This window comes from Magnolia sinica, chromosome 9, assembly GCF_029962835.1.
Source record: "Magnolia sinica isolate HGM2019 chromosome 9, MsV1, whole genome shotgun sequence".
Taxonomy (NCBI): domain Eukaryota; kingdom Viridiplantae; phylum Streptophyta; class Magnoliopsida; order Magnoliales; family Magnoliaceae; genus Magnolia; species Magnolia sinica.
The window spans coordinates 30,371,924-30,392,508 of record NC_080581.1 but is presented as its reverse complement, the minus strand read 5'-3'; the positions used below and the strand labels follow the sequence as shown (position 1 = coordinate 30,392,508).

The 20,585-nt window shown below is 38.0% G+C and overlaps 1 long non-coding RNA gene across 1 annotated transcript; it reads right to left on the bottom strand.

Annotated features, from left to right (window-relative positions):
* Nucleotides 1-9,831: 9,831 nt before the first annotated feature.
* On the bottom strand, nucleotides 9,832-10,269 carry LOC131256207 (uncharacterized). The gene is made up of 3 exons (XR_009176659.1): nucleotides 10,172-10,269; nucleotides 9,998-10,038; nucleotides 9,832-9,906 (listed from the first exon to the last, which is right to left on the bottom strand). It is a non-coding gene; the product is annotated as an uncharacterized LOC131256207 (long non-coding RNA).
* Between the last annotated feature and the right edge of the window lie 10,316 nt (nucleotides 10,270-20,585).

Below are 20,585 nucleotides of genomic sequence, written 5' to 3'. Positions count from 1 at the left end.
GGCTACGATGTAGCCCAGGCAGTTGGTAACGGTTTACGATCCGTGGCCGAACTGTTTTAGCTACGACGGATACTTTCGATGAATCTGAGTCGTACGGAGATTAACGACAGTGGTTAGGCCACAAGGAGTGTGTATGTACTTCATGTCGATTAATTCAACGCACGCTCCTACTAGTCGAGCTTGTCAAGTAACCCGATTGGCCCAATGTATGTTCACCATGTATGGACGCTACTTCTTGAATCTAAGGTACCAAACTCACCAGTGAAAAACCCGTTTAACTTTGGTACCTCGATCCTCTAAGACCCATGAGCCAAGCACGGTGGTATGGGACACCGTGGTCAAGTTGTCGGCCTATACTTGGGCGACGAGCCTCCCCATAGTGACCTATGAGCAACCCAAACTCGTAAGCTGAATACAGTGGTATGGGATATTGTATTCGAGCTGTCGGCCTACGATCAGGTGACGAGCCCGTAATGACCTTGAGTATACATTAGGACTATGTTAAGGCGATGAGCCTTTCCGTAGTAACCTTGAAAATACACTAGGCCTACGCTGATGGTGACGAGCCTCTCCGTAGCAACCTAGAACTACCTATTATATGTTAATTAACTAGGATTGACGACCCTATATGGATCATTATTTGGGTCAATGTTCACTCCCCAAGTATAGGGTTGTGATGCAGTAATAAACTCAGTAAGACCGAGGTCGAATCCCAAGGGACTGATACCTGTGCGTTATCTGAAACTAAGTAGAACTAGAACTTAGACTAAGATGTAATCTAAATCAAATAGAATTTAGGGAATAATTGTGGAATAATTATCTAAAACTTTAAACAATTCAGGGAAGGAAAACTAGGGATTCAGAGGATCCACTTGTAGAGATCAGGGAGATCTTATGCCTGCATTAAGAATCATAGCAATCAAACTGACACTACCAAAAAAATGGGCAAAGGCTACGGATTTAATCCGTAGCCTTAGACCTAAGGCTACGGATTAAGTCCGTAGCTAGTCCGTAACACGACCGTCGTCGTAGGTGCCATAACGATAGGTCTGGAACCTATGGCTACGGATTAAATCCGTAGCTATAGGTCTATGGCTACGGATTAAATCCGTAGCCTTTTCCCCTGTAGCAAAAAAAATAAACAGCTATAGATATTATTTGTAGCTGAAAGTCCGTAGCAATAGGCTAAAATTTAAAAGGCTACACCTATCTGATTATTGGCTACGGATTAAATCCGTAGCTATATGTTAAATAGCTATAGATATAATCCATAGCAATTATATCTGTAGTAAAAACTTCAAACAGCTACGGATATTATTTGTAGCTGAAAGTCCGTAGCAATATGCCAAAATTAAAAAGGCTACACCTGTCTGACTAGTGGCTACGGTTAGTATCCGTAGCTATTTTGTACATTAAAAAATTAAATCACCTGTTCATTCAAATACCACCTGTTCATTCAATTACCACCTGTTCATTCAAATACCACCTGTACAATCATTCATTCATTCAATTACAATTACAATCCTTCATTCATTCAATTACAATTACAATCCTTCATTCAATTAATTACAATTACAATCAATTACAGTTACAAATACAATAATGCTGAAAATACAAATCTTTGGCTTCATTACAGAAATGTGCTCGACTTCACCGAATTTCAGCAGCTTCGTATATTCCATCATCCTACAAACAGTCATGTCATTCATAAATTAGAATGCCCATTAGAGAAAAGAAAAACAGTGAAAGAAGTGCATCACGTATAACCACTTTTTTTTCTTAATGAATTAAAAAAAAAACTCAAAGAGGAATGAAATTGACACAAAAGAAATGGTCTCACCATATGATTATAGGTTTAGGTTTGGTTTAGGTTTAGGTTAAGGTTAGGCTATAAGTTATAATTAAGTTTAGGTTATAGGTTAAGGTTTAGGTTATAGGTTTTGGTTTAGGTTTAGGTTAAGGTTTAGGTTATAGGTTATAGCTTTTGGGAACTTGATTACAGGTTAAGGTTTAGGTTTAGGAAATCGGGTTCGGGTTCGGGATCGGGTTTAGGTTTGGGCTTTCAAGTTTAGGTTTAGGTTAGGGAGTTGAGATTAGGATTACGTGTAGGTTTGGGTTTAAGAATTTGAGAATACATTTAGGTTTTAAGCTTAGGTTTAAGTTAAAAGTTTTAGGAAAGGTTATAAGTTTAGGTTAGGTTTATGTTTAGGTTTAGGTTTAGGTTATAGGTTATAGCTTTAGGGAATTGAGAATGGGTTATGGTTTAGGGAAAGGTTAGGTTTAGGTAATAGGTTTTGGGATTTGGGAATAGTTTTAGGTTATTAGTATAGGTTTAGGTTAGGTTATAGGTTAAGGTTTAGGGATTTGAGTTTAGGCTATAGGTTTAGGTTTAGGTCTAAGTTGAGGTTTACGGAATTGAGTTTAGGTTATAGGTTTAGGTAATAGGTTTTGGGATTTGGGAATAGTTTTAGGTTATAAGTATAGGTTTATGTTAGGTCATAGGTTAAGGTTTAGGGATTTCAGTTTAGGTTATAGGATTAGGTTTAGGTTTAGGTTTAGGTTTAGGTTTAGGTTTAGGGATTTGAGTTTATGTTATAGGTTTAGGTTTAGGTTTTATGTTTAGGTTTAGGTTTATGTTTGGGTTTTGGAATTTGAGAATGGGTTCGGGTTTAGGTTATAGGTTTTGGAATTTGAGAATGGGTTCGGGTTTAGGTTATAAGTTTTGGTTTTGGTTTTGGTTTAGGTTATAGGTTTTTGGATTTGAGAATGAATTATGGTTTAGGTTTAGGAAATCGGGTTCAGGTTCGGGATTGGGTTTAAGTTTGGGTTTTCAAGTTCAGGTTTAGCTTTAGGTTAGGGAGTTGAGATTAGGATTAGGTGTAGGTTTAGGTTTAGGGAATTGAGTTTAGGTTATAGGTTTAGGGAGAGGTTAGGTTTAGGTAATAGATTTTGGGATTTGGGAATAGTTTTAGGTTATAAATATAGGTTTAGGTTAGGTTATAGGTTAAGGTTTTGGGATTTGAGTTTAGGTTATAGGATTAGGTTACGGTTTCGGTTTAGGTTATAGGTTTTGGGATTTGAGAATGGGTTCGGGTTTAGGTTATAGGTTTTGGTTTTGGTTTTGGTTATAGGTTTGGGTTTAGGTTATAGGTTTTTGAATTTGAGAATGGGTTCGAGTTTAGGTTATAGGTTATGGTTTTGGTTTAGGTTATAGGTTTTGATTTAGGTTATAGGTTATAGGTTTATGTTAAGGTTTAGGTTTAGGTTAAAGGTTTTGGGATTTGAGAATGAGTTCACGTCTAGGTTATAGGTTTTGGTTTTGGTTTTGGTTTAGGTTTAGGTTTAGGTTTAGGTAATAGGTTTTGGGATCTGGGAATAGTTTTAGGTTATAAGTATAGGTTTAGGTTAGGTTATATGTTAAGGTTTTGGGATTTGAGTTTAGGCTATAGGTTTAGGTTTAGGTCTAGGTCTAGGTTAAGGTTTAGGGATTTGAGTTTAGGCTATAGGTTTAGGTTTAGGTCTAGGTTGAGGTTAGGTTATAGGTTTAAGTTTAGGTTTAGGTTTAGGTGTCGGTTTGGGTTTTGGGGATTTGAGAATGGGTTCGGGTTTAGGTTATAGGTTTTGGTTTTGGTTTAGGTTATAGGTCTTGGGATTTGGGAATGGGTTCAGGTTTAGGTTATAGGTTTTGGATTTGAGAATGGGTTTAGGTAATAGGTTTTGGGATTTGGGAATAGTTTTAGGCTATAAGTATAGGTTTAGGTTAGCTTATAGGTTAAGGTTTAGGGATTTAAGTTTAGGCTATAGGTTTAGGATTAGGTCTAGGTTGAGGTTTAGGGAATTGAGTTTAGGTTATAGGTTTAGGTTTAGGTTTAGGTTGAGGTTTAGGGAATTGAGTTTAGGTTATACGTTTAGGTTTAGGTTTAGGTTTAGGTAATAGGTTTTGGGATTTGGGAATAGTTTTAGGTTATAAGTATAGGTTTAGGTTAGGTTATAGGTTAAGGTTTTGGGATTTGAGTTTAGGTTATAGGTTTAGGATTAGGTCTAGGTTGAGGTTTAGGGAATTGAGTTTAGGTTATAGGTTTAGGTTTAGGTTTAGGTTGAGGTTTGGGTTTTGGGATTTGAGAATGGGTTCGGGTTTAGGTTATAGGTTTTGGTTTTGGTTTAGGTTATAGGTTTTGAGATTTGGGAATAGTTTTAGGTTTTAAGTATAAGTTTAGGTTAGGTTATAGGTTAAGGTTTAGGGATTTGAGTTTAGGCTATAGGTTTAGGTTTAGGTCTAGGTTAAGGTTTAGGGATTTGAGTTTACGTTATAGGTTTAGGTTTAGGTTTAGGTTTAGGTGTCGGTTTGGGTTTTGGGAATAGTTTTAGGTTATAAGTATAGGTTTAGGTTAGGTTCTAGGTTAAGGTTTAGGGATTTGAGTTTAGGCTATAGGTTTAGGTTTAGGTCTAGGTTGAGGTTTAGGGAATTGAGTTTAGGTTATAGGTTTAGGTTTAGGTTTAGGTTTAGGTGTCGATTTAGGTTTTGGGAATAGTTTTAGGTTATAAGTATAGGTTTAGGTTAGGTTATAGGTTAAGGTTTTGGGATTTGAGTTTAGGCTATAGGTTTAGGTTTAGGTCTAGGTTGAGGTTTAGGGAATTGAGTTTAGGTTATAGGTTTAGGTTTAGGTTTAGGTTGAGGTTTAGGTAATTGAGTTTAGGTTATAGGTTTAGGTTTAGGTTTAGGTTTAGGTAATAGTTTTTGGGATTTGGGAATAGTTTTAGGTTATAAGTATAGGTTTAGGTTAGGTTATAGGTTAAGGTTTTGGGATTTGAGTTTAGGTTATAGGTTTAGGATTAGGTCTAGGTTGAGGTTTCGGGAATTGAGTTTAGGTTATAGGTTTAGGTTTAGGTTTAGGTTGAGGTTTGGGTTTTGGGATTTGAGAATGGGTTCGGGTTTTGGTTATAGGTTTTGGTTTTGGTTTAGGTTATAGGTTTTGGGATTTGGGAATAGTTTTAGGTTTTAAGTATAAGTTTAGGTTAGGTTATAGGTTAAGGTTTAGGGATTTGAGTTTAGGCTATAGGTTTAGGTTTAGGTCTAGGTCTAGGTTAAGGTTTAGGGATTTGAGTTTAGGCTATAGGTTTAGGTTTAGGTCTAGGTTGAGGTTAGGTTATAGGTTTAGGTTTAGGTTTAGGTTTAGGTGTCGGTTTGGGTTTTGAGGATTTGAGAATGGGTTCGGGTTTAGGTTATAGGTTTTGGTTTTAGTTTAGGTTATAGGTCTTGGGAATTGGGAATGGGTTCAGGTTTAGGTTATAGGTTTTGGATTTGAGAATGAGTTTAGGTAATAGGTTTTGGGATTTGGGAATAGTTTTAGGTTATAAGTATAGGTTTAGGTTAGGTTATAGGTTAAGGTTTAGGGATATGAGTTTAGGCTATAGGTTTAGGATTAGGTCTAGGTTGAGGTTTAGGAAATTGAGTTTAGGTTATAGGTTTAGGTTTAGGTTGAGGTTTAGGGAATTGAGTTTAGGTTATAGGTTTAGGTTTAGGTTTAGGTTTAGGTAATATGTTTTGGGATTTGGGAATAGTTTTAGGTTATAAGTATAGGTTTAGGTTAGGTTATAGGTTAAGGTTTTGGGATTTGAGTTTAGGCTATAGGTTTAGGTTTAGGTCTAGGTTGTGGTTTAGGGAATTGAGTTTAGGTTATAGGTTTAGGTTTAGGTTTAGGTTGAGGTTTAGGTAATTGAGTTTAGGTTATAGGTTTAGGTTTAGGTTTAGGTTTAGGTAATAGTTTTTGGGATTTGGGAATAGTTTTAGGTTATAAGTATAAGTTTAGGTTAGGTTATAGGTTAAGGTTTTGGGATTTGAGTTTAGGTTATAGGTTTAGGATTAGGTCTAGGTTGAGGTTTAGGGAATTGAGTTTAGGTTATAGGTTTAGGTTTAGGTTTAGGTTGAGGTTTGGGTTTTGGGATTTGAGAATGGGTTCGGGTTTAGGTTATAGGTTTTGGTTTTGGTTTAGGTTAGAGGTTTTGGGATTTGGGAATAGTTTTAGGTTTTTAAGTATAAGTTTAGGTTAGGTTATAGGTTAAGGTTTAGGGATTTGAGTTTAGGCTATAGGTTTAGGTTTAGGTCTAGGTCTAGGTTAAGGTTTAGGGATTTGAGTTTAGGCTATAGGTTTAGGTTTAGGTCTAGGTTGAGGTTAGGTTATAGGTTTAGGTTTAGGTTTAGGTTTAGGTGTCGGTTTGGGTTTTGGGGATTTGAGAATGGGTTCGGGTTTAGGTTATAGGTTTTGGTTTTAGTTTAGGTTATAGGTCTTGGGAATTGGGAATGGGTTCAGGTTTAGGTTATAGGTTTTGGATTTGAGAATGAGTTTAGGTAATAGGTTTTGGGATTTGGGAATAGTTTTAGGTTATAAGTATAGGTTTAGGTTTTGGGATTTGAGTTTGGGCTATAGGTTTAGGTTTAGGTCTAGGTTGAGGTTTAGGGAATTGAGTTTAGGTTATAGGTTTAGGTTTAGGTTTAGGTTGAGGTTTAGGGAATTGAGTTTAGGTTATAGGTTTAGGTTTAGGTTTAGGTTTAGGTAATAGTTTTTGGGATTTGGGAATAGTTTTAGGTTATAAGTATAGGTTTAGGTTAGGTTATAGGTTAAGGTTTTGGGATTTGAGTTTAGGTTATAGGTTTAGGATTTAGGTCTAGGTTGAGGTTTAGGGAATTGAGTTTAGGTTATAGGTTTAGGTTTAGGTTTAGGTTGAGGTTTGGGTTTTGGGATTTGAGAATGGGTTCGGGTTTAAGTTATAGGTTTTGGTTTTGGTTTTGGTTACAGGTTTTGGGATTTGGGAATAGTTTTAGGTTTTAAATATAAGTTTAGGTTAGGTTATAGGTTAAGGTTTAGGGATTTGAGTTTAGGCTATAGGTTTAGGTTTAGGTCTAGGTCTAGGTTAAGGTTTAGGGATTTGATTTAGGCTATAGGTTTAGGTTTAGGTCTAGGTTGAGGTTAGGTTATAGGTTTAGGTTTAGGTTTAGGTTTAGGTGTCGGTTTGGGTTTTGGGGATTTGAGAATGGGTTCGGGTTTAGGTTATAGGTTTTGATTTTAGTTTAGGTTATAGGTCTTGGGAATTGGGAATGGGTTCAGGTTTAGGTTATAGGTTTTGGATTTGAGAATGAGTTAGGTAATAGGTTTTGGGATTTGGGAATAGTTTTAGGTTATAAGTATAGGTTTATGTTAGGTCATAGGTTAAGGTTTAGGGTTTTGAATTTATAGGTTTAGGATTAGGTCTAGGTTGAGGTTTAAGGAATTGAGTTTAGGTTATAGGTTTAGGTTTAGGTTTAGGTTGAGGTTTAGGGAATTGAGTTTAGGTTATAGGTTTAGGTTTAGGTATAGGTTTAGGTAATAGGTTTTGGGATTTGGGAATAGTTTTAGGTTATAAGTATAGGTTTAGGTTAGGTTATAGGTTAAGGTTTAGGGATTTGAGTTTAGGCTATAGGTTTAGGTTTAGGTCTAGGTTGAGGTTTAGGGAATTGAGTTTAGGTTATAGGTTTAGGTTTAGGTTTAGGTTAAGGTTTAGAGAATTGAGTTTAGGTTATAGGTTTAGGTTTAGGTTTAGGTTTAGGTAATAGGTTTTGGGATTTGGGAATAGTTTTAGGTTATAAGTATAGGTTTAGGTTAGGTTATAAGTTAAGGTTTTGGGATTTGAGTTTAGATTATAGGTTTAGGATTAGGTCTAGGTTGAGGTTTAGGGAATTGAGTTTAGGTTATAGGTTTAGGTTTAGGTTTAGGTTGAGGTTTGGGTTTTGGGATTTGAGAATGGGTTCGGGTTTAGGTTATAGGTTTTGGTTTTGGTTTAGGTTATAGGGTTTGGGATTTGGGAATAATTTTAGGTTATAAGTATAGGTTTAGGTTAGGTTATAGGTTAAGGCTTAGGGATTTGAGTTTAAGCTATAGGTTTAGGTTTAGGTCTAGGTTGAGGTTTAGGAAATTGAGTTTAGGTTATAGGTTTAGGTTTAGGTTTTGGTTTAGGTTATAGGGTTTGGGATTTGGGAATAGTTTTAGGTTTTAAGTATAGGTTTAGGTTAGGTTATAGGTTAAGGTTTAGGGATTTGAGTTTAGGCTATAGGTTTAGGTTTAGGTCTAGGTTAAGGTTTAGGGAATTGAGTTTAGGCTATAGGTTTAGGTTTAGGTTTAAGTTAAGGTTGAGGTTTTGGGTTATAGGTTAAGGTTTTAGGTCATGGGTTTTGGTTTAGGTTAAGGAGTTAAGATTAGGATTAGGTGTAGGTTCAAGTTTAGGTTTTGGTTTAGGTTAAGGGTATGGTCCCTGCAAAGCAAATACAAATATAAATACGGCCATCCGACATAAATGCCAGGCCCTTCCAATGCTGTCCATAAAAAATGGACAGCTTCATCATGGTCATAATAGCGGTTCCCTCTTTCCAGGGAACCCCGCTCTTCCGAATAGCTCCGACGCACATCCGGGTCTGCTCCATTAATTTCAATCAAATACATAAACACGGCCTATCCAAATGGCCAGGCCCCTCCAATGCTGTCCATAGGAAATGCACAGCTTCATCATGGTCATAACAGCGATTCCCACCTTCAAGGGACCCCCGCTCATCCGGATAGCTCCGACGCACATCCGGGTTTGCTCCATTAATTTCGAGCAAATTTAATGGAGCAAATACGTAACCACTTGGTCCCAAATACTTACTTTATAAAAGAAAATCTCCCCTGTTTTCTCAAATTTTCTATTTTGATCTTTTTTAGCTCAAATCCATGTCAATGCATGAGAATCATACATAAACATGGATTTTAAGCAAAATACGTGAGAGAAATTACAACATAGATATCATGCACACGATATCACATAATGTACTGTTTAATGAACTACACATGTGCATTCTTGACAAGAGACGTACCAGATGCTTGAATTTGAAATATGCAGCTCCAACCCTCCCACATGCAACATCCACCTGAAAGAATGCGCATAACCGTCATGCTTGAGTAATCAATATAGGAATGTACAAGTAAAACTATAAAACTAGAGATACTCACTGCATTTTCAAGATCTCCTCCGTAGTTGACAATTCATTCTAAAGCCCTTCTCCCTCCTCCTTTGCCCGGGCTTGGGACCGGCAATGCAAGGAGTTGCATTGGCGGAGTTAAAAAAGAGCTTAGGCTCCATTTGGTTTTCAAACAAAAATGTTTTTATAAATACTAATGTGATGACCAAATGGAGCCTAAGACTATAAATACGTTCAAATATAGAGTACAAAATTCATTCAATATTAAAAGAAATAAAAAAAACAAGTGCCAAATTAGTTCAAAATGCACACAACAAGTTCAAAATTAGTTCAAAATGCACACAACAAGTTTAAAATGAGTTCAAAATGCACACAACACATGTTCAATTATACAGTACCAAATTTACTGCATTTGGGCTTCTTAAAATGCACACAACACATGTTCAGCGTATGCATTTGCATATCAGCAATAATATCCAATTCAACATCATCATCACCTTAGCAATAATATCCAATTCAACGATGTAGTTTATTGTTGGAGTATAAAAACATATAAATGTTGCTGGGGAAATGTCACATGGACCATAGAATATATCACAAAATAAAAAGGTGGGACTGCTCACCTTTACTTGAAGGTCCTTCATTGGATAAGGTGTCAGCAAAGCTCGGATTGTGGTAACAATAGGCCCTTAAAATGGAAGAAGGGAATATATGTAAGGCTCTAGAAGCATTGTACAATACTTTTTCTTTCAAGAAAAGGAAAGAGAAAGAAGGGATTTTGTAGTTCTTACCATTTGGGTAATCCTCTTATAGCACTAGTGCCCATGGACAACAAGTAGTCACTCCAGAAACCAGAACTGAGCATTAGAGAAGTCACTAGGTGGTTGTTCTTGGCATTGTCATGGCCTCGGATTGATCTCAACATGCAAAAGAGAGTTAGCTCTTGGATTATTTTGTGTGTATTAACGTTGTATGTAAAATAAAATGGAAGATAATTACACAACTCACCTTAACGCCCTTTTCCCTCCTCCCTTACCCGGGCTTGGGACCTGCAATGCAAGAAGTTGCATTGGCGGAGTTAAAAAATGGCTTAAGCTCCATTTGGTTTGAGAAAAAATTATATTCATAAAGATTGATGTGATGACCAAATGGAGCCTAAGACTTATATGCAAATTTACTCACCAATCAACACAGGTTGGAATCGTCGAGCTAATGCTTTGTCCTTTTCAAAATGCATCCTGTGTTCATAAATAGAACCTGAAGGTTCCTGGTACGTGCCGCCTGCAATTGGATGAGCCCAAATGTATTGCGCAAATTTCAAAACAGAATAATGGGTCTCTATAACTGTGGACCCACCTCTCATAATTGTGAACTTTAATGTGAGTAAACATTGGTTGATGGTCAAAACTGGCTGATCGATGATCATATCTAGACTACAGTAAATAGAGCTACCATAAATAAAACAGAAGAGATTAAATGAGTTTAGATGTGCCCTCTATGATTACACTAGGATAAAAATAAACCGTTTAAATGTGTCTAACTCAATTCAAAAGTCTGAAACCATTTAGTTCCAAATACTTAATAAAAAATCCTCCCATTTAGTCATCATCCATTTCTGTCTACAACCTACAAAAAATAACAAAAATAAATCAATTAGTATTCAAGATCACATACAATAAGTTCTACTGCTTAAATAAAATAAAATAAATAAGTAGGCTGCTCTAATCATAAATTGGCACACAGGTGTATGCCAAATGTGGATTGTTGCATCCAATAACAACTGAATATTTGTTTGGAGAAGTAAAAATGTACCTTTGACACTCAAAGAATGAGAGAAACAAAGAACTATTGAAATTCATATGTATGGGAAAATGATAGGAACACAATGCTATTGAACTTTTACCTTGAGGACTACTTTGCACATGCTTCTTGCCTCTTTGAAGAATATTTCCTTAACACTAAATATTCTTTTATAACAGGTTTTATTTCATAATGAATTATGAAGCTTAGGCATTCTTGACAGCTGCACATGATGCATGTCCTGAAATTTTGGAAGGAAGTATCATAGAACTATCATTTTTGTCAATGATAATCAGATGATTAGGATCATTCAACACAAACAATTTTTGAAAAGGGATGGAACAACAAGAACTCATAACATATATCACACAAAATCAAGAAACTAAATACAGTGAAAGAAGAAAAAAAAAAAAAACCAAACAAAACAAAACAAAACAAAACTTGGAACGTCAATGGCCCTGGTTTGAGATGGGCTAGCAACATCATATTAAATTGTGATGAATGTTTGTTCAACTCAGGCTGGCATTATCCAATCTGAACCTAACTAGAGGACCCTTTCAAATCAGATTGCTTGATCTCAACCATCATGGCCAACAATAATGGTTGAGAGAACAATATAACTTTCCACGATTAATTGACAAAGGGCACAAATTGAAGAGGGTTAGGATTTCAATCTGGGAGATTTCAAGAGTATCCACTATGTACAATAGGACCATTATATCAATGGTTCTGATAACTGAACCATGGACCCACATGCATGAAATCATATATGTCAGCAAACACATAGTATGTGTTTACTAATGAGCAGGATCCTATAGTTCCACTATGTAATTAAAACCACCGGTTCATCATATTGAGGAAAGCGAAAAGAGTAAACAACCAAGCTCTGCCATGGTGACACCAAGTGGAAAAAAAGAGATGTGCACCAGTTCACGTGCACGTACCCATGGCACATGGGTTTGCATGTACATGGGCTGGCCTGTACATGCTTTCTGGCTTAGAGAAGCCCAAACAACATCGCATTGATCTTCAAAATTCCGGTGGCCCCATTCCAGTTTCAGCAGACCGAGGAATTCAAAAAAAAATAAAAATAAATAACAACAGTGCATCGCAAACGGCTAATGCTACTCGAAGTCTTTAATAGAATGGTGAAATAATGTTATGAGGGTAAGAATGTAGGCCTCATACGTTCATCTACCAAGAAAATTTACAATGACACACAACCTAAGTAAAACGTAGATTGTAACTACTCAGTGGTAGTTTGAGCTGGAGTCACAGCTACAACTAGTGTTACTTGTCCAAGGTCAATTCATAAAGATCCATTTACTTGGATTTGCAGTTAAATAAGCTTAACAAATTTCAGCTGGACCAGCCATCTGATCAGCTGCATATGTTACATAAGTCAGAAAAGTCATCTCAGAGTTTAGTAGCATTGAGGGCCTGAAATAATGAGGGGAAAAAAAGGTTAGGCATTCAACACAACTTTTTAACCACAATAGAAATTGGAATGGATAAATTCCCAAAGACTAAACCCGTACGTGCAAGTATTCAGTGGGCCTTACCATTTGGACAGTTCGGACTTGAGTTACAGGCCGTGTGTATGCTAAGGGAGCCTCACCCATATCCTAGCTATAGTGCATATGGCTTTTCTGTGCCAAAACCCTTTCCTCAAATATGTAACAAACACAATCAAAATCTCAACCTTGGTGCAAAAATAGCATTTGTTCTCCCTGAGATTGTCAGTACAAAAATTCTGAATCCTCTTCCTATTGTACAATGCATTTTCAAACATTGGTCCCAATGAAATTGATGTGGTAAGATTGGAAAGAACTTAAACTTATGAATGAAGGATGAATATGTACTAGTTATGAGGTTCAAATCCTTCACTAATGTGCCAGGAATTAGCTTCAATCAACTCAGGATCAACAACAATGATAAACAATGGCAATTAGAAGGATATATACATAGAATTGCTTCATGCCATTCACAGTACCACCTTTCTATCCTTATCACTTTATACACCTCTTCTGACATTTGATGTGTATCTGGCAGATTCCCTTATATTAGATGGAGTGGACGTAACAGGGTATCCTGTCTTTAATGATCCAAAGGTTTAGTAATTTTCCCCTGCATCTTTGACTAGCAAGCATCCCTAATTTGTTTCCACTAAGATATTACACTCCACGAAAGCAGGTTCTAAATGTCACACTTGGATGAGAAAAGATCTAAAAGCAACTGTTAGTTTGTTAGGGATATCAAAGGGTCCGACCTGGACATTTTATAAGTGGTCTCTGCAATCTTTCGCATCAAAACCCTAGATCTGAAAAACCATTACAGGATATAGAGCATTTTATCAGAGATCTATAGGAAGATATCGACCATTCTTTTCAAGATATCTACACCATATATCACACATGAACCCTAGATCTGTCGAGAATAGAGCATTTTATCAGCGATCCATAAAGAGATCGATCATTTCTTTCAAGAGATCTACACCATATATCACATACGAAACTTAAATCTAGCAAGAAATCAAGGAAAATCAAAATAAAAGGGAAGAAAATGCAGAGATCTAATGAAAAAGATCTCAGATCTGAGGTAAACTCACTGACCTGGATGCCATGCTCGAGGCACAGCTCCCAGCAGGCATTGCCGACCTAGATACCGGCCTGACCGATGTGGATCAAGATGCACTCTCTCATTTTCTGAGGTGGAATAAACCGAGAGAGAGAGAGAGAGAGAGAGAGGATTAGGGAGATGGAGCAGAGATCGGGAGAGAAATAGGGTTAGGGAACAGACAGGGAGAGAGAAAGAAGGTTAGGGAACGGAGAGAGAGAGAGAGAGAGAGAAAGAGGAAGATTGAGGAATTTTATGGGCGCGGCTCTGTTTTGAGCGCGCGCCCATTTGGGGCGTCGATTGGTTAAGACGGACCCATAGACGGTCCTGTTAAGGGCTCCGTGGGGCCCACCATGATGCATTTGGTTTATCCATTCCGTCTATTAATTTTTATAAATATTTTTACTTCATTATCTCAAATTTAAAGTAGATTGAAGGCCCAAGTTGACCACACCATAGGAAGCACATGTGATTTAATCTCCATGTTTCCTACCGTGTGGTCCACTTGAAGCTTCAATCTACCTGATTTTTGGTTTCATGCACTAAAATAATATTTTAAAATATATGAACGGCTTAGATAGAAAACATATATTTTTTTGGGCCCTATAGAGCCCCTTACACCATCGTTAATTAGTCGTGGCGTGGCAACATTTTAGCTACGGATTAAATCCGTAGTAAATATAGCTACGGTTTATATCCGTAGCAAAATACTAACATGGTCCGTAGCCTTTGCTCAATTTTTTGGTAGTGTGAACTTACTTGATTTAGTCTTCACGAGATGAAAGGTATATGAATTAGAAGGGATTCTACACCAAACCATGCCCAGGAGACAAAGTTAACAACAGAATTAAACTAATCACCAACCAATCAACATACTATAAAGGTTAGGAAGGGTACCATCATCCTATCATGCCCAGGAGACGATAGTGAACAACAGGGCTTCCTGACGTCATAAAAAAAAGAGAATGAAATATTCAAAGCCAGTGCAGACCCATTGTAATTTCAGTCACAACAGACCATTAAAGACTAAAAACATTCCATCCATAATCAACTAAAAATAAATTCAGTTCATGAATTTACATTAAAAGCATAGAATAGAATCTCCCATCTCGCTACAGGCTTCACCTCTTAGCCCTAGCTAAGAAGTTTAGCCAATCACGGGCATGATTAGGAAATTCATAATAGAAAAAAGAAGAAGAAAAGAAAGAGGAAAACCAGGTCCAGCCTAAGTCAGCCCACCTTCTCTACCTCTGCTCACGTTCACTGCGGCTGCTCACGCTCAGCCCTCATCCCCCGTCTTCATCCCTTTTCTCCTCCTCCTGGATCTCCCTTTTATCAGACACCCCCCCCCCCCCGGGTGGCTGGAGAATGCGTCAGTCCTCTTTACGCACGGCAGCGTGAGCAACACCTTTCGCAGCAGAAACACAATGCACTGACTTGCGTTTGGACTGAGTTTTAGGGCCAAAGATCATCCCAAACTCTAATGTTCCTTCCATGGTTGGGGTCAAGACTGGCCTGGGCTCCACATGAATGGCTCAGATCATTCATCCGATTAAGGACGGTGGCCCACAGCCATCCAAAAATTTCAGATTTCCCGGATGCGCGTAAGGCTCACGCAGACCTGCTGACGTGATCGGTAGGCCCCATAGTGATGTTTTATGAGAAATCCACACCGACCATTGAAATCCTCATGAAAATCCAGTCAAGAACGAGTGGTTTTGGCAAGTTCTTGTGTGGCCCACTGGATATTGTATTCTGCCATCCATCCTGAGTTTCGACGGTCGAAATTCGCTACACGCTGCTTCCTAGAAAAATTCCACCTAGGTCAGGGCTAGTGGACCTGTAGAATTCTGATAGACAGTCCGAATCGGACCTTCGACGCATGGTGGTGGCCCACAAGAGTCTAACCGAGACTCTGTTTCATGCCAGGAAATGTGGTTTCCTATTTTGAGCAGGGGACTCGGTCAAACCGAGTTTTGACCGGATCCCTAGTACGGCGTACCTCTCGTGCTCATGTACCTGTGTACATGTAATACACACGTGGGGTCCATAGTGATGTTCGAGAGAAATCTGCTCCGTCCATCTGTTTTACTACCTCATTTAAGGGGTTGAAGCCAAAATTGACGCATTTCCAGATACCAGGCGAGCCCCAAATCACTGATTTATGGGCTGATTTATCCGTTGGGCCACTTCTAGAAGGATCCAATGACTGAAATTTGACATGTACGATTAGTTTTTGGTCCTCGATCCATGTATAAAGTTTCAAGCTGAATAGATGGTGAGAACCCTGTGATCTTGCATTCTGGCTGACTTTCAGGCCGCTTGAGCTTCAGTTTCTCGATTTTCGGGGATCCCTTGCATGTAATTCCGTCGATCTTGGTCCCCTTGAGTCCGTCCCTTGCCTTTAGTATCATCAGAGCATTAAATTCATACTTTAGGCTCTCTTTTCAGTCCAGGCTCTTAAACACACCCTGCATTACAAACACGATTAATTCAGGCCGTTAAGCAATAACATAATCATAAATCCATGCAATCAATGGGGTCTAATATGCAATATTTGACCCTCAACAGTCAATGATATAAAGGGAGGTGCCTTAGATTTTCAATCCTGCTGTATGAATATGCTTATCTAAGAACTTGGCTAATCACGTACATGCACCGCATTGCATGTGCCTTTGGCATTGGAGTTGAGCACAGTGAAAGTGTTGCATACCACGATGGTAAGATGATGTCGCAGAGGGAGTGCAGGCGAGGGCATACATCATTATCGCATTTCATACTTGCATTAATAAGAATACTTAGGACAAGATTGTTGTACTGCTTTATCATTACTGCTTGACTGAATTGATAACATGTTAACCTTTGCTTTATAGCTCCACTGAGTTGATCACTCACTCCCACGTTCTGGGACGGTGCTTTAAACACCAACCAGACCCTGTTGTAGTTGCAGATGATGGTGATGCTTACGTAGCGGAGCCGGACTTTTATGATGATGAGCAGGAGTTCTCCTATATGCAGCCATCAGGTGGGTCTATGTAGGTCATGTTCTAATTGACAGGGATTACTAGGATGCTAACTAGACGATATCACACATTTTGTATATTTTGAAAATTTTACATGTAATTAATTGACCTGGTAACATGATCATACTCAGGAGACTTACAATCACTTATATGCTTTATATACTTATCACAGTCTTCCGCTTGCGTAATTCAATTGTCCCTGGAGTATGATATGCTGTTTTGGTATAATCTCACTCATGTTTAATGCACTAATATGAATAGCATTTATTCATCATTATCTATGTTGCATAAGTGATGTGCTGGAACTCGGGAGTTGGGCTCCTGCTCGACCCCCAATTTTCAGGGCGTTACACGATACCAAGCCGGATGGATCCAATCAATGAATATCTTAGGGAAGGTAAGCTACCTGAAAATAAGCTCGAAGCACGAAAGATCCATGCCAAGTCGGCGCGATACACCATAGTAGGAGACACCCTCTATGAAAAAGGCTTTTCTCTACCTTAACTGAGGAGTTTTCGACCTAAAGAGGCCGAGTACGTTTTGAGAGAATTACACGAAGGAATTAGTGGCAATCATTTCGGTAGCCAAGCTCTTGCCCATAAGGTCATCCGAAAAGGATACTTCTTGACGACCATTAAAGAAGATCCCAGAGTATACCCGGAGATACGACAAATGTCAAAGATTCTCGGCAATACCTCACCAACCACCTGAGCAACTAACCCCCATGACTGGATCGTGGTTGTTCGCCTAATGGGAAATAGACATCATCGGCCCACTGCCGATAGACAAAGGGCAGACCAAGTTTGTTGTCATCGTTGTCAACTACTTTACCAAATGGGCTGAGGCCGAGCTGCTGACCAAGATTACCAAGCAAAAGATCATCGACTTCGTATGAAAGAATATCATCTGTCGGTACGGGATCCCGCATAAAATCGTTTCGGGTAACGGTAAGAAGTTCGATAATGATCAGTTCTGAGGCATGTGTGAAAGGCTCGAAATTTGTAACATTTATTCTTCGCCTCAGTACCCTCAAGCTAACAACTAAGTAGAGGCAGTTAACAAGATCATAAAAAACTAACCCAGAACCAAGCTCGAAAAGGCCAAAGGTGCCTGGGCTGAAAAGCTCCCATATGTCCTCTAGGCATACTGAACTATTGATCGGACGGCTACAGGAGAAACTCCCTTCGCCCTAGCCTTCAGGGTAGAGGTCATCGTTCTAGTCAAGATAAGGCTCCCTACTGCATGGGCTCAATCAGAAGACGAATCTCAAAATGTTACGTAAATGGCTTTAAGCCTCAATTTACTCGAAGAGGAAAGGAAACAAGTGAAAAGGAGAGCTTAAGAAGTCCTAGAGGGGGGTGAATAGGACTATGCCAAATAATCGAATAAAGTGTTAAATAATAAATAAATCAGATATCTTAATTACACTAATATTGAAATGTTAATTCAAACTGATTCGTAGGAAAACCTTCACTCAAACAAGTTTGGTAGGACAACCTTATTTCACAAATGTGATAAGAATCAAAATTTCAAACTGAGTAAGAGTAAATAAAATAAATATTACAATCATTCACCACTTGTACTGAAATGAAATTACAACCATTCACCACAAAAATAATAAAAGCATTCACCACAAACACCAAGAATTACAGTGGTTCGGTGTGTCAGTAACTGTTCTCAAACAGCCACTCATACTCCACTCCTAAAATTATTATCCATGTAATATTGGCTTTCACTATCAATAAGGTTTTCTTAGGGTCACATTAAAACCTAATACGGTTGGGATTTTACCAAACTATCACAAACAAAAACCCTCACTGAGATTTTCTGACTTATCTCAAAAAAACTAACACTAAGATTTTCTGGCTATCTCAGAAAAACCAAATATAAAATGTAAATGTATACTTATCTTCATCGTAGAAGAAGCTGTCACCGAAGAACCGCTTTTCATGAATGTTGAATTTCAATGTTCAGTTCGATAGAAAAGGTCCAGGATTCTATTAATTTTAATTAAATCTAAACCATTGGCTACTTGTATTAATTCATTTAAATCTCAATAAGAAGAGTATTCACTCCCTTTTTAGAAACAAAATGATAGAGTTTCAAATTAAGGAATTAAACCAAAAAACTATAAAATGATTTATAAATATCGTTCAATAGCTTGACAATAACCAAGGCTTCTCTCTCTCTTGCAGAAGAATTTTGATAAACTTAAATGAATTTTTGGATTGAGAGAGAACCTCAATTTATAGGCAAAGAAGTTGTTTCTTTGACTCGTATAAGACAGTCTTCAACTAGCCCAAACACTGGATTCTGTTCCAATGGATTTTCACATTTGAGCGGGATATGATTTAACAAATCTTCGACTGGTCAAGGGCTCTAGCCGACTGGTCAAAGGTGGTCTTCAACTGGTTGAACATGGTCTTCGACTAGTCGAAGGAGCTAAAATCCAAACTGATTTAGTTGTTGAACTTCGAGCTGAGAAACTGTCGACTGGTCGAAGATTGTCCTTCGACTGGTTGAGCAGACCACTCGACTGGTCAAAGGTGTAACAGAAATTCTGTTTTCACTCAGTTTGTATTAGGACTAGTCGAGAAAATCTTAGGATGGTCGAAACTCAACCAAATACAAGCATAAAAATTCAATTTTAAATATATTTTGAAAGCACCTAAACCTAAGGTCATTCTAGGGTTTATAATACCTGTATGTACTAAACTTCATTGTCTTGAAGTAGATTAGAGACTTGAACTTCTCTAAGGAACTTGATCTTCTACTAGAGCATTAGTAGATCTTGACTTTATGTTGTCTACTTCATGTCGTCTTTCGAGTTTGATATTCAACTTTATCTTGAGCTTGATCTTCTACTAGATCCTAAACTTGTTTTGAACCTTAATCTTAAATCATACTTGAAGATCACTTGATAAGATGTTTTACTAAACAAAATTTGACAAACAAAGTGTGAAGTGTGCTATAAACATTATAGCACTTACAACAAGCGTAATGGAAAACTGAGGCTCGCTAGCAACAAGTCGCCCAACTTTACAACTCCCGAGTAAAAGTGCAAAGGTTCCAAGTGAGAGACCTAGTCCTCTGCAGAACCCTCCAAAACACAAAGGAGCCTGATTCAGGAACTTTAGGGCCGAACTGGAAAGGGCCCTATGAGATAACGGGTACGACCTGACCAGGGACATATCGACTTGAAGATATGGATGGGCGACCTCTACCGAACCTATGGAATGCAAAACACTTAAAGATCTACTATCCGTGAAGACTAATCAGGTCTCAGAATGGAAATAATTGACCCATGAGATCAGAACGACTTGTTTATCTACTTAACAGAATATACAATAAAACTGCCTAAGGTTGGGAGATTTAAATCGCTACTTATTTTACCTACTTGGACTACACAGTCTACTACGAAGTTTTCCCTTAGTACAAGGGAAAATAATCCTCTCATCAAGCTATTTGGCCTATTGTGAACAGTCAATGCAGTTAATTCTTCTTGTGTCCTACAAGAGCAGGGCTTCCATAAAGAAAGGGGAAGAACTCCTCCTAAACACTTTGACGATCAGGACAACATGACCGATCTACTAATGTAATTAACATGCGATACCCGACCTACTAAAACTTAAAAACATAGTGCACGAAGAATATGCACACCAAAAGTTCTACTTTCATTGATTTTTTTTTTAAAAAAGGAAGAGACTACATCAGGAGTACAGGGAAAAGGGTTAGTAGAGGCTAATCCTCCTGAGGAGGCTGCTTGGCTTCTACTGAGGTCGGGGCTTCGACTTCTACTAGGGCAAGGTCCTCAGCTCTGAAAAGGCCGAGCTTAAAGTCCTAGAGGGGAGGGTGAATAGGATTATGCCAAATTAAAAACTAAATGCGGAATTATAAAGATTAACAAAGATAGATAGCACAATTATAAGCAACCTCAAATGCACAAGTATTGAGAGTTTGATACAAACTGAGTTCTAAGGATAACCTTACACCAAAAACTAAGGTTTATGGTAGGAGAACCTAATTTCTAGAACATTTGTAAGTATCAGAAACTCAAACTTAGAAGGAGACAAAGGAAATAATCTAAATTATTACAACATTCACCACAAGTGCATAAAAGGAAATTACAACATTCAGCACCACACATACATCACCAT